Here is a 13,759-nt window from a genome sequence, read left to right on the forward strand (position 1 = left end):
CTGCTTCCCCTCCTACATGGGTGGGTGTGGGGAATGGGGGTGCAATAGGGATGAGCCTTAGCTCTAACCCCTTCTCCCCAATTGCATCAGCCAATGTATTGGAGCTGGTGCAAGGGGATGTAATCTGCACCAGTATAGGGATAGCTCAGCTTATTTCTGCTCCTTGGGCAACAGAACGATGCACTGCGCCTTGCTATGGGCTTGTGGCACACCCACAATCTCTAACCCCTCTAACATGAAAGCAAAGCAAGACCAGTTTAGAGTGTATATTTCGAGAAAGATGTTTGCGTAACCTGCTGATCAGCATGTGCTGTGTCCCCCTCAGTGCCCGATCCCCAGAGGATGAGTCTGTTACAGAAATTTGAAAATAGAAAGTAATTGAGGCAGCGAGGATGCTGTTTCGGGACTTTAGGTGGAAGGGGCTCACACCCAGTTGCTTTAAAGAAGCTTGGAAAAAGGAAGGGGAGCTGTCCCTGAAGGAGGGGGGAGAGCTGTAGGGAATGCTGCCAGGTAGAAGAAGGACAGCTCCCCTGTGATCTTCCCTGAGGAGGGGGAGATGTGCTTCCTTCCGAGCCCCCTTACTTTAGTCCCTGCTTAGACCCACAACAGGAAAATCATGTGATGGGGGAAGGGAGCAGGCTGGTGAGCAGAGGGAATGGGGATAGCACTGGAGCTGAGATTGGAGTGTCATTCTCCAATTTGTGTTTAACTATATATGCACTTAGATGCTGTTTAGATGGGAGACGAGAATATCTCTTTATAAAATATGAACTGTTTACCTATGGGCCTGGAATGCTGCCCAAATTATACTAATAGCTACTGCTTAAAAAATGTGTGTGTATAATTTATATTTTCCCTCCAGTTCTATTAAATTTGGTTCCCTTACAGCAGACACCACAGAAAACCTAGTGATCTCTGAGATTGTGCAATGCGATGTACTTATATTCAAGTAGATAGATACCTTGTTTTTTGAATCACAAGAGTATTAAAAAGCATCTAAGAGTGATCGCTACATCATGGCACTTTCTGTAGGTACTAACAGGCCAAACAGATTGTATTGTTCAGATTCCCTTTTTATGTTCCTACAATAAAGTTAAAAAACAAAACATAATCTGTGCTGGTTGCAGGCAGGATTGCCTCTGCCCGCTAATTCACTGATCTGGGGTAGAGGAAAATAATCTAACCAATGTATCTGTTTATGTCAGAGGGATTCGGATACACCTCTGAACCATATCACTTTCTAACATGCTGATATGGAGGTGGACATGATGGAGGTGAGCAAGCAGCAGAGCATTAAACACAGAATGGATCTTCATAGGGGTTCTTAAAATTTGTATGTATTTCACTCAGCATTTTTTGTGATTCTCAATTAGACTAGAATAATAGTCATATAGGAGCAATTTTCTGCTCATTAGAGTGAATGGAAGCATATTGTTGCTCTGTACTATGATAAGGTGTAATATTTCCCCAGCGGTATTTATATACAGTATTTCTAGGAGTTGAAAATACTGACATCATGTACATTTAAAGTGTGAACTAAAGCAACTTGTGAAAAACAACTACTATAATAAATTTCCCTTTTCTTAATCTTCTCTTGAAAAAGAAAAATAATTCAACCCTTATAAAACAGCAGTCTACTTCACATAAAGCAAAATGGCCAAAGGCTACTTGTTGGCTACTGAAAAACTGTTCTCACTTACCTATGTTGCCATGTGTTTCCTACAGCAATGCCCTGGCAACAAGTTACTTTTAGGGGATCGCAAAAGACATTACTTGTGAAACAATGCCCATCTCCTGCAAGAATGTGAAAATAGTAAGAGAGATATAGGGCACAAAATATGTCCTTGCTGACCTATATATTACACTATAGCCACTAACTAAATCTATGTATGCTTTGGCCCCGGGAACGTAGAGCTAAAATTGAGATTGCCACTCACATTTTTGTTCCTCACTGATAAAGCTACTCCTTATACCTACAGCAAATATGTAAAATAGTCTAATCACTTCCTTTTATACCAGCAAATATCTAATTGAACAAATGCCTCTGTTATCATCTAGAAGCTGGATCGTGCTTAATGGGTGTCCTCGATATCTTTTAAACACCTTTATTTGAATATCAAATCACAAGGTAAAGAAGAAAGTTATATAATCTTAGTCTCAGTTACACCACTTCCAAGGACTGTGCGATAATCTGAGTCCTGATAATTACGTTTGACTGAAAATTATGGTAAAGGTTTTGAAGCTTAGTTTTGAATTGAGAGGGAACACTTTAATCTAATCAATGGATGATCTATAAAGGGGGTTGATTCTGAAGAAATGGGTCCTGGATAGATATAGAGGGTGAGAAACTAGGGCTGTAGCCTGTTAAGTTTTAGTCTCTGGAAAGCGTGATACACTTTTGGTTTATTTATAACCATAACCATTTGTTTCCATTATTCTTACTCACCACTCACTTGAATCTGTGAATCTTTGCTCTTTGTTAATGGATTTATATTTGTTTTCACCATAGATTACAGTGCTGTGCGACGGGATGGATCACTTGATGATTACCTGTTCTGTTCATTCCCTCTGGGGCGCCTGGTATTGGCCGCTGTCGGAGGACAGGATGCTGGGCTGGATGGACCTTTGGTCTGGCCCAGTGTGGCTGTTCTTATGTTATAAAGGACCTGATCCTGAGGAGTAACCTACCAGCTGTGTGTACACTGTCTCTTTGGGGACAGCTTACCTGCTAATTAGTGTGAATGTCGAGTGACGGGCTGGACACTACAGGGATATGCTTCTGGGTAGTTCGGGGACTAGGGTACACAAAGTATTAACTTGCAAGGCAAAATAAAGGTTGGCAGGATCTTGAGAAGTTTGCTGTGGGGGCAGGGAGCTGATACACAGTTTAGCACCAACATGTCTCTTGTGCTGAGCCAGGAGGTAACATGGTGGCCTATGGTTGTGGGTGCCCTGAGGAAGTGTCACAAGTAGATAAAGAAGATTGGTAGATGTAATTTATTTGGACATTTAAAAAACTTTTCACCAGAGGGTATTAAGGAAACTCTGTAGTCATGCAGGGAGAGAGAAGATGTCATGGATTGGAAACTGGCTAAGAGACACAACAAAGAGTGAGGGACCAATAGTCAGTTCTCAGCAGTTCCCCAAAGTTCTGTACTGAATGGGGAAGTGGTCTACAGTTCTGTCCAAGGGCTGGTATCTAATCTGTTTACCAGAGAGCAGGAAATGGGATGAACAGTGCATATGAAAAAATGCCAGGGACAAAATTATTCAGGGCTGGAGAGGCTTGCGAGTAACTCAGAAGGAACACACAGCCAGGTCATGTCAGCTGCGAGAATCTGTTGGCAGGATTAATGGCTGCTGCCCTTTGCACAGCTCCTCCCTGCCCCTCACCCAGCATTTGGGGCTGTGGATCATGCTGTGTGTTGGGCCCTAAGTCATATACCTACTGCTCCCCATCCGTTTCACAGTCTTGTGTAGGTGCCTTCTGCAGAGCACTGTTCCTTGGCAACTCAGAGTGCCTCTGCATGGGTCTCTGTGGCTTGGCCTCCATGCCTAGCAGAAAGGTGATATTTCCACTGCATTTTGTGCCTTGTGTGCCTGTGAAGAGGGGAGTTTATTGGAATGAGGGTGCCCAGCATCTTGCAGGATCACGGAGCATAGCAACACAATATAATAAATTGGGACACAAAAGTAACTTCTCCAACAGCACCTGCAGGGGGAATTGAGTAATTACTGAGTTGAAGTTGGTCAGCTACATTCTGATTACTTCAAGTTTAAATCTGGCCAAAACAGAAGTGTTAGCAAGCTTGTCTACAAGGAGGTATAACTTTTTTCATTTAAACATTGATGCATATCACCTATAATCCAATGCATCAAATGGAACAACAAAACTGCCAGAAATATCAGCATAAAGGTATCAAGGATGGCATCAACTCATCAATCATCTGGGATTGTCCATGTGAGTGACTATATGTATTTTATGAGGTGTGTTTTGCTATGGAGTTTTAGCTGTGAAGTGTATTCTCCCTTATCTCGTAGAATGCAATTAAGCATATACTTTGTGAACAGGTCCCTCAGGTTTGCTTTGCACACAGAGTTCGGATTGATGTTCTGTTCGTTACATTGCTGTATTCTTTTTAAAGTTAATGAAATCAAGCAGCCTAATTTTTGGCTAACTGTCTGGCAAGCTAGATTTACTAGCCGCTGCTGTACACTTTCATTTTGGTCTGTTTCATTATTCTGTCTACAATTCCAAGTACTGAAAGGGTTAAGTAATCTCTAAATCTGTACTTAGATAGGGCACTGCACCGTGTGTCACATCTGAAGTCATATATCTGTATTGTAGCACTTGAGTAAGATGTAGTTCTTAATTGTAAGGAAATGAGCCAGAACAGTAGACGGGAGAGACTGTCTCTGATTTGAAATGATTAACATACAGTATACTCCTGATTAAAATGTTATGTAGCCTTTTGCTGAGCTACTGGAGGTTACTATATTGGCAGAACTAATAAAGCCCGATCCAAAATAGGGCTTTGAATACATTTTTTATTTCCTCATGGTTTAGGGACATTTTATGTGTTGTTTTTATTAAAGTTAAGCACAGTAATAATAATTTCAACTAAAGTCAGACCTTACTCCTGGAAACACTAATACACATGAGTAACTTTGTTCTTGTTGGTAGGTTTTTGTTCACATCAAAGGCCCCAACTAGTGTAATTAAGGTTGCTTATTGAAGAAATGTCTGTAGGATTGGGTCCTAGGAGAGCAGTATTTCTCCCCTTCCACCTGCCACTTGTTTTAATTCTCCATTTTAAAGCATATTCAGTGTTTGAACATCAGAATATAAAACCTTTAGGAAAAAAAGTAGGGTCCAAATTTTCTGCTGGTGTAAAAGGGTTCTGTTGACTTCATTGGAGTTTTGATTGTTTACACCAGCAAAAAATTTGACCCTACAGTGTGTGGGTCATACTCATGAGGCGGATATTTCAGTCAGACCTATGTCTCTTTTAAGAGTAATGTGACATTTAAATAAGTTTATTGCTCTGTTGTTGTTAGTGTGTTCAGTGGTACAAAAGCAATTTTCACTTTATACCATTAATGTAATGAATACTTGTGAATATTGATCAGTAGGTGAGAGAGAGATTTGATGAGATTTGGTTAATTAAGATAACCAGAACTGTTTTATCTGCAAACTGCCATTGGGTTTGATTCTGCAAGGTTCTGAAGTTGAGGGGTCAAATTCATTGCTGGTGCAATTTTCTTCTTTTTATTGGAGTAACAGTAAAGTGAATTTGGTATTCAAGGTATTCAGGAGGGATTTAGTATAACCCACTCTAACTATGTGGTACTTTGCCTTCCTCTTCTAGTGGCTAGGCCACACAGAGACATTTGAGTCTGCTACTGCCTCTCAGTGGATGGTCCTGGTGTTTTAGCTTGAGTAATAGGGACTCATGTTTTACATCCAGAGAGAGGTCCCAGGTTCAGTCACTGCAAAAAGTCCCCCTCCCCAGCCTGGGTGGTGTCTATTTTCTTCCACTGGAGTCAATAGCAAAAGTCTCATTGACTTCAGTGGGAGCAGGATTGAGGCCTTAAAGGGAATAACAAGTAGGTAATGGAAAATGCTGTTGCAGACCTGATTCCTCATAGTGGGCTACATCCTGTTTGCTTTATTCATGCAAAACTCCCATTGGCTTGAAACTCCAGGGGGGTGGAATTTAACACCTGGACTTAATGAGTATTTTGCATGAATAAGATGAGCAAGCTTTGTTTTCAACACTGCTGCTGCTTGAGCTAATTGAGTTTTATTCATTCATTCCCCCCCTAATCTGAGGGGGGTTGTGTAAAGTTTTAACTTGCTGTGCCTTTCCAAAGAACGTTTTATCCTCTCTAAATGTCCACTGCTCTTACCTCATTCGTACCAGCTAATCTTACACAATTACTGATTTGCCTGGTATGTGTGACATTTATCCATGATGCATAGTGGTGGTGGTGGGGTCCTCCTCAGAACCAGTAACAGAAGAGCACATTCCTGGAGGATATGTATATAATAGGCAACTTAAAATTTATTTCCGTGGTGAACCTTATTTCAGTGTTGAGGGCAGCGCTGGCCCATTTTTCCCTCCTACCCCAGCAGAGTAGTGATTTCTGTGTATTCTGCCACTAGAGGCCTCGTCCAGGGTCTATAGCAGCAGAATTCAGCTGACTTTAACTCTCTGAAAACAAACATGTCTTCCTAACTGTATGTACATGAGTAGAACTAGAAAGGGTATCGACTGAAAACCAGAATGAACTGGTTAATTGTATACTCCTCATGAAGCATCCAGACATAATTACTGCAGTTTGCAAAAGTTAAGTTCATGTAGCACATTTCTAAACAGTAGAGTCTGGATATTGCCCAAGTAAATGGCCTGACAAAATGTTAACACAACTCCAGTTCTTTAAACAACTGAAGTAGTGTTGAGCATGCTGTCAGGAGAGAGAGCAAAACAACATAAAGCTTGCCTACAAAACTTCTGCTGGTATTATAGAGGCTGCTGCTAATCCATTGTTTCTGCCATGCAGTCCCTAGCCACTTCAGGGACACTTCCTCATCCTGGCTAGAGAAGAGCCTGCATTGTAAGTCCAGTTTCCTGTGTTAGAAACTGAATGGCAAGTTCTGAAGGTCACCAAGAACTTCAGTCTTCTAGCTCTGGAGAGAGGTGTCCAGCCAAAAAAAGCATTGGAAAAATACAGGATCCTCATGTGGTAAAAATGCTAGTGAAAGCAATTACATTAAAATCTGTTCACAATCCATTCACAAAGAGCTGTCTGGGTAAGTAAATTGTGCCCATATGTTTCATGGGGGTAGGCTATAAAGGAAACATATAAGGAACAAATTAGTGATGTTTCCACTTCACATACAATAAAATCAACCTTCAAAGACCCGATTAAGGAAAGGCTATAAATACAGATTCTAAAAAGATCATTTACAAAGATTCCTAAAACTCAAAAATGGTCCAAAGTCTGTTACATTTTCCTTTCACCACCTGTTATACTTGTAGTTTAAATAAGGTGTAGAATGGACTGTCAAAATAGCAGAATTAATCCGTAAAGCCTAGATGAAATAAATACAGGGCCTGAACCCATATGGCAATCCTCATCCCACCAAAACAGAGCAAACTCCTGCTGAGATTTGCTTGTGTGAGGAACACTGGATCAGGGCCATTGTAGGTTAATTGAAATGTCTGGTTTTGCTATTTAAAACCTACAAGATCATCATATTTTCATGAGAACATAGTTTTACATACTAATAGGACTTGTCAGAAACCCCACATTTTTCTAGTAAAAAGGTTTCTGGAAAAAATAAATACCACTTTGAAATGTTTTGACTGGGAAAAATTCCACGGTTTCCATGGGATTTTTTATTTCATTTTGATTTGAAATGTCATTTCTATTTTTTTTAAAGTGGATTAGTTTCAAAATGTCAATTCAAAATGAAAAGATTTATTTTGAATTTTCTGATCAGAAAATCAAAACATTTTCTTAATTGACATTTTCCCTGTGGAAATGTTGATAAAGTGACATTTTCAAATGGGAAAACTATTTGGCCAGAAGACGTTGGACATCTCTACACAGTAGTTCTGAAATAACGAGTATCATAATTATGTAGTTCATTATATACCCAAGCATCTGTATTTTTATAACTTTCCGACAAAGCTTTTGGACATGTTATCCCTCTTAACTGGTTTCTGTTCTGTTCCCTATTACATATACCTTCATGCATTTTATGGTGCTGTGGTGTGGTATTGAGGTTGTATTGTCCTGAGCTGAGATGGCTGCATTACTAATGAGTAGTGAAGCTGTGAGTGACATACTACGAAATAAGAAAAGGAGTACTTGTGGCACCTTAGAGACTATCCAATTTATTTGAGCATAAGCTTTCGTGAGCTACAGCTCACTTCATCACGAAAGCTTATGCTCAGATAAATTGGTTAGCCTCTAAGATGCCACAAGTACTCCTTTTCTTTTTGCGAATACAGACTAACACGGCTGTTACTCTGAAACCTGTCATACTACGAAATGTGAGTTCTCATAAAATCTTTATACTTTGCTACAGTGTGTCCCTCATGTGTTGCCTGTTTTACAGGAAACTGTTTTACAAATCTATGATAAAATTTTAATTTTTTAAATTGGTATTTTTCAGATACTCCTACCTGTAAGATGGTAAGTTTCCTTAATACCAGGATATTCACAGCAAAGACCTGAAGAAAGAGAGAAATTTTAAATAAATTTCTGAAGCCTCTAAAAATTGCCAAGTACCTTTTCTATGCACAACTTTTCAACTATTCCTTGTTACAGCTGCAACTTCAGTTCTGCTTCACCTGGAGTCATAACACCTTTAACTTTTGTTTTATTAAAGACTTACATGTAGAGGTATCTATTCTAGCTAATTAGGGAGAAGGGTTCACAGACTTATAGAAGATGAGCTTCTTGTGGAGGGACTTGAGGCAATAGTACCTCATTCTTTTCTTCCCTCTTTCCCTGTTCATCAACACACAAATTTAGTAGGGTGAAAAACACACACGTATATATATTGTGTTAAGTGGAGTTTACGGAGGTGAAGGAAGATTTGATGTGGTTATATCCTGACTGTATTAGTCTATTGTTCATGTGACCCTGATTCTGTGATGAACTCTATATGGGTAAACCCCATTCCCTGATGGAGCCTGACTGACTTCCTCAGGACTCTGTAAGAGCACAAGGATCTACTTGCGCAAAGCTTATTGCAGGATCGTGTCCTATGGGAGCAAGCTGCCTTCCAGTTTCTGTATCCTCTGGTAGTAAAGCTATTCTACCTCCTATTGAAGAGAGAGTTTCTGCTTTCCAGAATTTTTTTTTAACAAGAAAATAGATAATAGAATAGACATGACACCCGTTCAGCCTCTGAGCTCATTTCTGTGCTGGTCATTGATAGTTCTTTAAACACCAGTTACTTCTTAACCTAATGTTCAGTGTTAACCAAAGAGAGTGAATTATTCATACAGTCAGTTATGGGTTGGATGTTGGGTCTATGACCGGCACCACAGAGTCAGGGCTATGGCCCCAGCTTTGGAACAGTCTCTAAGAGGGACTCCTCCAGTGTACTAGACCCCTTAGGGGTTTCACTGTTCCTCCAGGCTCAGCCACATGGCTTCACCGCCTCCCTAGACTGGACTTCTGGGTCTGTGGTGCTGCTGCTTCAAACTGTGAAACTCCATTCAGCAAGTCCAGCTGAGACAGACCCCTGATGAGATTTGTATCCTTTTTAGGGATCAAGGCACCTCTCCAAGCATTTGCAGTTACACTCACACTGTGTTGTCAAAACAGTAGGGTTTATTAATTATCTGGAACACAGCAAAGGAAGTCCTTAGGTTAGCATAGAGGAATGAAGGTTAAAGCGTAGTCCACTCTGGTTTGCTCAGAGCCCAGCCAAGCTGTAGTGAACCCCATAGTTCAAGCTCCATCTCCCTCCCTCCATCTGACCTTCTTTGTCAGACTCCCAGGTGTGCCTGCCTGCTTCCTGCAGCCCACACTCAACCCCTACCTCTCCAGTTCTTTGTTCCAGAGATGGGAGGGGTGGGGCAATCTATGGTCATAGTTTTCTAGGTGTCAATGACCAGGCAGTTGGATCTGTCATTATATTCTCTTGATATGGGACAGGGAGATGAGACACCATTCACACCTGTCTCTTAACTTGTCCCAATCGTCCTTTTCCGTCCACTAGGTCAGAGATTCTCAACCTTTTTCTTTCTGAGGTCCCCCACAACTTGCTATTAAAAACTCCAGGGCCCAGCAGGGGAAGGGGGGGTGGGGATTCAGGCACAGGTGTAGTTTGACTTCTGTTGTGGGTGGACAGGGGTCAGCGGGGCTTGAGCCAGCTCCGCACGGCGGAGTCCATGGAGGGAGCACCACCTCCACCCTCTGACTCACCTCAACAGGCCACCTGCCTGTCTGGGTTGGGTTGGGGGAGGGGTGGCAAAGTTGGGGGGCTCAGCTCAAAAAGTTTGAAAACAGCTCAGGGGGCAGGGAGAAGGGTGGCTCGGGGCTGTGTGCAGGCGGGGTAGCTCAGGGTGTAGGGAGAAGGGTAGCTAGGAGCTTTATTTAGGCACAGGGGTAGCTCCGTGCAGGGAGGGTGGTAGCTAGGGGCTGTATGTAGGCAGAGGGGTAGCTCAGGGTGCAGAGAGAGGAGTAGCTAGGGGCTGTGTGTGGGCAGAGGGGTAGCTCAGGTGCAGAGAGAGGAGTAGCTAGGGGCTGTATGCAGGCAGGGGGGTAGCTCAGGGTGCACGGAGGGGGTAGCTCTGTGCAGGGATGGGGGTAGCTAGTGGCTGTGAGTCTGGAGAGCTCCCCTGTGATCCCTGTTCCCCAAGGGCTCTGCCAGCCATGGAGCTGGGTTTCCCTTCCCAGGCGGCTCTTACTAGCTGTGTGAGTAAAGGGTCTGGGAGCTGAGGAGCAGCTTCAACCCCCTGCACCAGCAGGAGACGAGGGAATGCCGTGGCTGCCTGCTCCATGGCACCAGCCAGAGCAGCAGCTGTTCGATGCTGCCCGACTCTGGCTTCCTGCCTCTGACCTGGCCAGGGGGTGGGGAGAGAAGGAGCTGTGTGTGTGGGGAGGGGGGTCAGAGGTGGAGCTGCCCCAGGACTGCCCTTCTTTTGCACTGTAGTTTTGGGAGGGGGAAACACCCTCGTGACCCCCGACTCTGCCCATGGGCTCAAGGCTTCTGCCCCACTGGGGCTCAGGGCTCTGGAATTCAGCCCTGCTGCTTCCAGCTTCAACTTGGTGGGGGGTGCTGGGGTTTGGGGCTTCAACCCTGCGGCTCCTGGCTTCAGCCCTGCAGGAGGTGCTGGGGCTTGGGCTCTGGGTTTTAATTGCGGGGCCCTGTGGCCCCCCTGAAAGTGTTCGCGGACCCCCTGTTGAGAACCGCTGCACTAGGTAACTGCAGCATACACAGGGGAACTGAAGCACACACAGGCTTCACAAAAATATTACAAAAAATTCCCACTTTGTCACGGTACCTTTATAAAGCAAAGTGATTTGACTTGCACTGAAATCCTAGACTCCAGATATAGTTATTAATGATGGGAAAATCTCAGAAGGGATAGAGTCCAGATTCAGATGAGTATCCAAAACGTTGGATGCTTCTTGTATGTGATATGGCAGGAAATGCTCCCTCAAAGGTAGGCAACCTGTGGCACACGTGCCAAAGGCGGCACGGGAGTGGATTTTCAGTGGCTCTCACACTATCCGGGTCCTGGCCACCGGTCTGGGGGGCTCTGCATTTTAATTTAATTTTAAATGAAGCTTCTTAAACATTTTAAAAACCTTATTTACTTTACATACAGCAATAGTTTAGTTATATATGATAGACTTATAGAAAGAGACCTTCTAAAAACATTAAAATGTATTACTGGCACGCGAAACCTTAAATCAGAGTGAATAAATGAAGACTTGGCACACCACTTCTGAAAGGTTGCTGACCCCTGTGCTACACGAACAGGTTTCCAAGCAGCATTTCAGCACTTTCTTCTTCTGGCCCAGAAGAAGCACTGGAACAGTAGAGAGACACAAAAATAAAATATTATATTGGGGATGGGGAGAAATAGCCACAGGGGTTTGTTTGTTTTGGTTGTCTGTTTTGTTTCATTTTTTTTGAAACACCAAAAATTTTAGTTTCTGGTTTGGTTTGGTTTTGGTGAGTCATATTTTCTCCAAATAGTCATGGCTAGCAGAAATTCATGTTCCCTGTATAGCAGTAGATGTACTAGATACCCATGTGCTCTCCCTAGGATACAGTTAGGAGAAATTGTGGACAGTTCTGCAAGAAAAATTCTGGTTTTCCAATCAGGCCAACTTTAGTGTCTTTTGGAGGGTTTCAGAGTAGCAGCCATGTTAGTCTGTATTCGCAAAAAGAAAAGGAGTACTTGTGGCACCTTAGACTAACCAATTTATTTGAGCATAAGCTTTCGTGAGCTACAGCTCACTCTGATGAAGTGAGCTGTAGCTCACGAAAGCTTATGCTCAAATAAATTGGTTAGTCTCTAAGGTGCCAGTAGTACTCCTTTTCTTTCTGGAGGGTTGTACTTCAAGATGTAAGATTACAGGGCAGACAGAATACATACCATTCTAGAAGCCCCTTCACTGTGGAGATTGCATTTGACTCATCTCTGGTTTCCAGTGAACTGCAAACTTGCTGCTATGTGACTGTCACAAACATAAGTCAGTCTGCCTTTCTGTGTATTGATTATAACATTCGGTAATGTTAAAAACAGCCAGACGCTTCTCAGGCTGATTATCAAAATAGTCTTGTACAGGAAACTGCATTTACAGCTAAATAAACAATTGCATGAGTGAAGTGTTAAACTTGATGATTTCCTCCTGTTAAATGCTTTGTACACCTTCCTGGAACTGCTCAGGCATTCACTAGCGTTGAGTGGTATCCTAAGACAGGGAGAGCTCTCATCGTTTGGTGATGTCCTTTTGGCTAAATGCCAGAGTTGACATGCTTCTTTATCTTGTTTCTTTTAGAGTTGCAATGCTGCCACCTACAATTAAAAGAGGGATTTAACCATAAAGTAGAGAATTAAAATATGTTTAATTTTAACATATATATAATCACTGTTTATCGCAAACCCCTGTGCTGCTAGTACAGCTGAAGTCTCTTTCTTTGCCTAGTCCCTGGTTTTGCAAAACACTTACACACTTGAGTAACTTTACTCACCCTGAGTAGACTCATATTTCAGTGGAATTTATTACGTGTGTTGAGTTACTCACATGGGGAAGTGTTTGCGGGATCAGGCCCAGATTTTGTTTTTCCTCTGTGTGCACATGAGTTCATTCAACTGTCTAAAATGTCTCACTTTTGGAGAAACCGATGGTGAATTGTACTCTAACAAGCCCAAGGTGAGAATAAAAAGTGTTAAGCTTTTTCATTAACATTCCTGCTCCCTTCTTTCCCTTCCCATCCAAGTATACCAAAACCAAACAAGCAAATAAAAGGTAATATGTGCCAGTGGAAAAGTAACATCAGAAAACAAAATGTAGAAACTTCAGACTTGTTTCAAAACAAGAGCAGTATTGCAGAATGTACGAATTTAGACTCAGATCCTACAAACTTATGCATATGAGTTTCCCCACAGTATCCAATTGGATTACGTATGTTTGATGAAGGGGGTCTAATGGTTAAAAATCTGTTATGTCATTACAATTATTTTGAAAAATGTGAGATCAGCTATATTTTAACTCTGTCAATATAAAATTTGTGATCCAGAGCTGCCCAGGAGAACAATACCAAAGTCTGAAACAAAATGGCTTTGTTTGTACAGCACACAAACAGAATTATGCTACTGGCCTTCTTTCATGGGAAATGGGAAAAATGGATTCTAAATCGAAGCAGTAACATGTTTGTGGTTTGCCCATCATAAAAGGGATACAAGTGTCTTTTCCCTCAATCAGCTTAAAAATGCTCCTGAGTGAACTATCCACCAAGTAATTAATCTGAGTAAATGTATATTAGCCAAAGTTTAACATAAGCCATAAAATACCTCAGCTGTGTCACAAGACTGTACAGGGCACTTTAATTACTAAGATTTTGCTCTCTGATTAGAGACTCAGAATTGGTTCCCTGAATTTGGTTGCTGTTTTATGGAAGACTGGCTTATAGAGCAGCAGCACTGTGTTGCCTTGCAAAGCTGCTTTTGTTTGTTCCAAACTTTTTCCTTGCACAGTTTTGCTCTTTTGCAAT

General features: G+C 42.1%; 1 protein-coding gene across 3 annotated transcripts in view; it reads left to right on the top strand.

Annotated features, from left to right (window-relative positions):
- SNTB1 (syntrophin beta 1) overlaps positions 1-13,759 on the top strand; it is a 171,923-nt gene that overhangs the window by 4,404 nt on the left and 153,760 nt on the right. The gene's annotated exons all lie outside the window — the stretch shown is intronic.

The sequence above is a fragment of the Chelonia mydas genome, chromosome 2 (genome assembly GCF_015237465.2).
Source record: "Chelonia mydas isolate rCheMyd1 chromosome 2, rCheMyd1.pri.v2, whole genome shotgun sequence".
NCBI lineage: Eukaryota > Metazoa > Chordata > Testudines > Cheloniidae > Chelonia > Chelonia mydas.